Source organism: Tamandua tetradactyla, chromosome 15, assembly GCF_023851605.1.
Source record: "Tamandua tetradactyla isolate mTamTet1 chromosome 15, mTamTet1.pri, whole genome shotgun sequence".
Lineage (NCBI taxonomy): Eukaryota > Metazoa > Chordata > Mammalia > Pilosa > Myrmecophagidae > Tamandua > Tamandua tetradactyla.
Genome location: NC_135341.1, coordinates 19,684,085 through 19,690,596, shown reverse-complemented (window position 1 = coordinate 19,690,596; position 6,512 = coordinate 19,684,085). Strand labels below are relative to the sequence as shown.

General features: G+C 43.8%; 1 long non-coding RNA gene across 2 annotated transcripts; it reads right to left on the bottom strand.

Annotated features, from left to right (window-relative positions):
• Positions 1-1,284: 1,284 nt before the first annotated feature.
• On the bottom strand, positions 1,285-6,258 carry LOC143656962 (uncharacterized). Of its 2 annotated transcripts, XR_013162655.1 has the most exons (3): positions 5,592-6,258; positions 2,076-2,789; positions 1,285-1,424 (listed from the first exon to the last, which is right to left on the bottom strand). It is a non-coding gene; the product is annotated as an uncharacterized LOC143656962 (long non-coding RNA). The 2 variants fall into 2 exon arrangements; XR_013162654.1 differs by lacking the exon at positions 1,285-1,424 and having other exon boundaries at positions 2,033-2,789.
• Between the last annotated feature and the right edge of the window lie 254 nt (positions 6,259-6,512).

The window sequence follows — 6,512 nt, the reverse complement described above, 5'->3', positions numbered from 1 at the left end:
TTTCTTGGGTATCTTTAGGTCAGGAATTTGGGAAGGGCTCAGCTGGACAGCCCTGGCCAGGGTCTCTCATGGAATGGCACTCAGCGGTGGGCAGGGGCTACACTTTCCTAGAGGCTTGACTGAAGCTGGAGGGGCCAGGTGCAAAGTGGTCTGCTCACATGGCTACCAGGTTGGAGTCGGCTGGAGGCCTCAGATCCTTTTCTTGTTGGCCTCTCCACATGGCTGCGTGTTATGTCCTCACAGCATGCTCGCTGGCTTTGCCAAAGCAAGCCCTCCACAAGACTAAGGCAGAGGCTGCAATGCCTTTTATAGAGCTGGCCTCAAAGTCACATGCTGGCCTCAAGAGCCAGCACAGGCTAGCCCTGATTCAACGTGGAAGAGAACTACACAGGGTGAGAGTGAGAGGTGCTGAGGACCAGCGGGGGCCACCTTGGAGGCTGGCTACCATAAGCACCAACATATATGGGCAGTTTTCAGAGTACATATTGGAGGTAATGTTAGACAGAGAAGATATTTTTGACAGAGGTTAGCGAAGCCTGAATGATAGGTTGGAAGTTGGCAATAATCACGAAACCCAGTACAGCCTCGTCTTGAAGCGCGGGGTGGACAATTTGACCTCCAAAGTATGCCTGGGCTCATGTTTGGACCTATTTCCCAGTTAATCCTCAACTCAGAACCCTCTACCCCAGGACTCAATGGAACGTAAATCAACTAATCCCTTCAACAAAATATTTATAACATTTATAGAATACCTACTATGCGTCCGGCAGAATGCTAGGCACCGGAGCTGCCCTTCTCGCAGTACCCACCCAGATAACTACCATAAACACGTACTTGAATAATGAGTTATGATTTTTCCTAGAAAATCATAAGGGGCTATAAGGACTGAAATTGGACAGGCAGTGTCAAGGAAGCGATATTTAACTGAGAAATGCTGAGTGGGGGCACATGTGGAGAAACGGAGCTGTGAGGGAGTGGTGGGGAAAAGGAACAGCCTGTGCAAAGGCTCGGAGGTGGGAAGATGGCCCTGTGCTCTGAACCCTGAACTGACTGCCCTGCGCTTAGGAAGCTACGTACAGCTTTGATTCATCCAGTCCAGTGCTCGAGTACTGAGAGAAATCTTAATCATTTAATACAAAATTATATTTTTATCTTTCAGTTCTGGATTAAGACCTGCAAATTATCTGCATTCCAGATACCCAATATCGTGGGGTATGTCTTACAGGAAGAAAACTTCTTACATTTTACAGAATAGGAAAAAACATCTGAATTAGAATAGAAAATTTAACTTAGAATTTTATTGCTAAAATCTCTGCTCCTTTCAATGTCTGAAATTAAACAGAAAATTCAAGAAACATTGAGAAAAGGGCATTTAAATCTCACCATCAATGGTATCAGGGCCATCATTTACACAGGCAAATAATCTGTGGGAGATAAAAAAAAATGGGGAGACTCAGCCATCTCTAGGAATGATCAGCTTCATTCTTACTATACTCTGTAATAACCTCAGATATAAAAATCGTAAATGAACAGAAAATCATGTAATGGCCCCTTTAAGATAAAGCTGGCAGGGTTTAACTAGAAATTAGGGAATGTTCCAGAAATGACATTCTGTGTTCTGCAGCTAAGACGGAGAGCTTTTGTGTGTGTGTGTTTTTTCTCCTCTCCCATTTGGTTACAGCAATGAGTCACCATTACCTGCAAAGCTAGACATGTAGATTCACCTCTTGTGCCAGAAAGGCAAGGTACCATTTGGCAAGGATTTACAATGAGAAAGGTAAAAATGTTTAATTTACAGGTTTAATTAAACATGAAAGCTTCCAGGGAGGAAACATGCCTCCCCATCCTCCACTCCCCATTTTTAAAAAAGTCTCTACAGATCTTTATTCCAAGGAGACTCCATACATTAGAAAACTAATTTTTAATGATTGCTATAAGGCATTAATTTGTCCAAGTCAGAAAAACTGTAATAAGGACTGGTACAGACAAAAGCATGAAATTTTGTCTGATCAGGAAACATCTCGAAAGGAAACTTATTTGAACTCATTTATTTAAAGGGTGTCTCTTGTACCCACCTATCTTTGGCCTTTAGAGGGCACAGGGAAGATGAGGTAAGTGGAAACAGAAGCTCAGAGACTTCCCAAGATGATGATGAAGACCAGCCCCAAGTATACCTCCTAAGATTGCCAGTCTTCCCCAGCCCTTTTCCCCAAACAAGGTATATGCAGCCAAGAAACCTGACCCTTATTTTCATAATGCTTCAGGCATGCATAACAAAGAGCAGCTCTTTCTGCCCCTATAGTTCACACAAGACCCCTCTATCTGAGCTGAAAAGTTAGAGTTTCACCTCTTTGTCTTTGCAAAGCTGAGTAGACAGAAAGAAAATACTCACACTACAGTTTTCTCAAAATAAAGGAATGAATAATGAATGGGAACACATACTTTTAGAAATATCTTTCTATGAAGCTAATATAGATATACATGCATTTCAAAATAGTTACCGGGTTCCCAGGACAAGGATAGATAGGTTTATAAATTACTCCAAGATCTCTTTAGTGTTTGCAATTTGAGCTCTAATTATGTTTCAAGTTCTGAAGCCCAGTTTTCTCAGCTCTAATGAAACAGGTCCATATGTGACTTCCATGAATAAGTGACAAAGGAAGGATATGCTCTTGGATTTTGGAGGTGGTGAGATGACAAGGCTGACAGCATGAGGCTGAAGAGTGGGGATCTGAACCGCAATCAAAGAGGAGGCACATTTTCTTCTATTGAAATCAAGAAGTCTCTTTCTAAGAAAAAGGGAGAGATTTTGATTCTGAGTCAAGAGATTCCAGTTCCCTTGAAGGAATATTTCAGGGGCCGTGCTATTTGACAAAAACAGATCACTTAGATGAGATTGCTAGTCTAGCAGACCAGAACTGCTTTCAATTCTGTCTGCACTGTCAGTATTCCACCAATGAGCAGCAATATTCTAACAGTGATAAGAAATCAAGTAGTCACTGCCTCAGTGTCCTTGCACTGGGTGGTCACTGTCTTGAACATAGATCAATATGATGGACAAAGACAGGCAGTTTAAACAGACATTCATGCCGGAGACTGCTTAGCTAATGTTTTTGTGCCAATCACAAAAAGACTTCCATTCTCATTTTATTTTTTAGTTGAATTTCTCTAAGATCTTAGAGCTTCAGTACCAGCTCTTCCATCTTTACTTTCACCAAACATTTCTTAGACTTGGTCTCCTAGTCACTTGAGAAGACAATGGCATTAGAAAAGTATTATGAATTGACCATTCTATCTGCTAAGCAGACCTACTCTGCCTCAGAAAAGAATCCTCTCTGATTTGGGAATATTCATCCCGAAGCTCGATCCTTTGGCTCATGGGGGTTGCCAACCAGCTGAACCCAGCTCCCTGCTCATGGGGATGAGCATGTGACCCAGCTCGGCCAATTGGAGTGCCCCATCTGTAACTGGCCTGAGGGATGGCACATGCTCGGGGTGGGGGGTGGGGGGGTACAGGTGAGTCCTGACTGAATTGGAGTTGAGGCCCAGGTGCACTTGCGATGCTGGTGATGGAATTATGAAGAAGCGAGCCTGGAAGCTGCCCCCAAACTGACCCTGGATTTGGGGAGGAAGATGGTCTGGGCGGGGGGTGGGGGGGTGGGGGTCAACACTCAGACAGAACCTAGAGTGGGAGAGGGTGGGTTTGAGTCCTGACGCCTGCATGGTTCCTTCAGCTGCTCCTTCAAATACACTGTTACTCCCGGCTTCTTCCAACTAATTGCCCCACCCTCTTTGTTCCCTTTGTTCTTGATAGTTTAGGCTGGGTTTCTGGCACTTTACTGATTAATGCAGATTCTAACTGTATCAAGAAGTATACTGTATAATTCTTAAAACAAAGTAGATCCCTAATGTAAGTGAGTAAATCAAAGGATGATTGTGCTTTTCTTTTTTGACAAATAAATCTTTGAAAGCCGAAGGGGGAATTTTATATTGGATGACTACCTGAATTTTATTATCATCATCACTATTTGTGATATTATTTCAGGGCTACTAACATTTCAGGTCTTACTGTGTAAAATTATTAAAGTAATAGACCAATGCAAGAGAATACAACTTGAACCATAACTATATAATCAAAAATTTCCTGGTAGCTCCCTTCTTAAAAGGTAAACAGAAACAGGTAAAATTTATTTAGATTTATTTAACCCACTATATCAAAAATTATCTTTTCAAAATATATGCAATGGTTTAAAAAAAGCATTAATGGGATATTTTAGCATTTTTGGGTCATATTAAGTCTTCAAAAGCCATTTTATATTTTACGCTTACAGCACATCTCAACCTGGACCAGCCACAGTTCAAGGGCTCAATTCCCACATGCGACTGGTGATTGACGAATTGGAGCATGCACAACCATATTCCCAGGTCTTAATCTTGATTCCACCATGAATAGTTCTCTGGTTTTAGAAAAACTACCTAATTTCTTTCTTTCCTTGTCTATAAAATGGGGACTATAATAATCATTCCTTCTGCATAGGGTGAATGAAGCTATTGAAAATGAGCAGGTTGGAAGAGATTGCTGCCCCCACTGAGCTATACTCTAGTGGGCAGTAATGGACAACTTACCAGCATAAAAAGAGACCAACAGAATAATTTCACATCGTGCTCAGTCCAGGAAGACAATAGAACAGTCTAATGAGAGCACATGTAATCATTGCGGTGATGGGCAGAAGGGGGCTGTTTCAATAGGATTATCAAGGAGGGCGCCTCTCTGAGGAGGTGATGACCTACCCGCGAGGTCCAGAGGGAAAAGGAGACACATTGTGACCCAAGGTAGGAGGCATGCAGGAGCTATGTCCTAGGACCGTCTTTACCAACTTTCAGAAAGAAACCTAAGAGGCCATAGAGAAGACTCCTATCTTGTAAGTCGCATGCCAGCAGCTAGCATCAAGTCATTCTGTAAGTTTTGGTGCAATGAAATGCTGGCAGCAGCTGCTTAGCATCCTGCATATCTTTCTCAGGCAGCTCTGCATCTGTTCTACTCCCCCTTGAGAGAGAAGAACTCTGTTCACAGGAAGAAGTGTGGTCTCGATGGCATTAAGGATATATCAGAATAAGGTAATTTCAGGCACCTCTGGCTTTGGCATAGGCTGGTGCAGGTGCCATGGAATAACCCTGACAGCTCTCCCCAACGAGCGTGGGGTTTCGGGGCGGTCCTGAACTTGTGAGGTCCTGCAGAGAGACTCTCTCTGGGCGGTACGCCTTTTGCTGTGCCTGCTGCCAAGCTCCAAATTTGTCCTGGCTCGGGGCTGGGCCCACTGCTTGCTGTCTTGTTTTTATTCCCTCTGCCTGTTTCTCTTTGAAAGCAAATTGCCTCCTCAGGCTATTTATGACATGTCTCAGGCAGCTGGCCTGGCAGCCGCTAGAGTGGTTTTGGGTTTGCCATGCAGGTAAGAGAACCCGAGATCTGCTGCTCCATCATAGCGACAAGGGATTCAGAAAAGGGTTTGTGCCTTTACTCACATCTTTGCACCGTACTACTCTTTTTAAAGTCCTCAAAACAACCCCAACAGGGAGGTATTACTACTCACATTTAGCAGTAGAGGACAATGAAGCTCAGAAAGCTTAAGTCATTTCCTTGAAGCCACACAGCGATTAAGTGGTGGCTGCAAACCCTTTGATAGTTCCCCTGCTCTGCGCTGAGTGGGAAAAGTTTGGGCTTCTGAGAGGGGAAATTCATGGAGAGAATGTCATGAGGCAATCTATGAGTCTTTCATAGGTGAGAAGCTCAAGCAAGAGAGAACTTGAACTCAATTCTTTATCTACTTAGACTCAGACGTCACATGCCTGGGTCACCACGTATGGATCTTCCATTCTGTTCCCATGTCTGCTCCAAAGACAACGAGGATCCGTAACAAAGACGTGCTTCAAGGGCGCAGGGAGTACATCACCGGAAAAAGAATCCGGAGAAAGGCAACGAAGAATTTGGATCAGTACTGCACAGCCAGATGCTGAATTCATTAATAGACATCTTCAGGAAAGGTTTTAGAAGCACAGGATCATAAGGTTGAGGCAAGAGTTTGAAAAAGAAATGAAAAGCAAAAACAGATCGGGTTATTTCTCCTCAAAAGGTCATGTTTTCTACCTGCAGCTGTCATCGGGGTTTGAATTTGGGGGCATCACATAGGGTCTGTGCATACACCCGTGGGAACCTACACTTGCCACCCCAGTGGACTCACACTGCCTCCCCACAGACCCTGGTACCTGCCTCTTTGTCACACTCAGTGCTTTGCATCTCCTCACCGCGTCATCCTTTTCAACACTGTGTCCTCTCCTGCCTTCTGTGACATCACATAATAGTGTTTTAGTTACGTGTTGCTGTGTAACAAATTACCACAAATTTAGGAGCTTCAAACCACACACTTTCATTCTCTCTGTTTCTCTGGGCCAGGAATCCGAGCACAGCATGACAGGGCCCTCTGCCTCAGGTTCTCTCTCAGGCGGCCATGGAG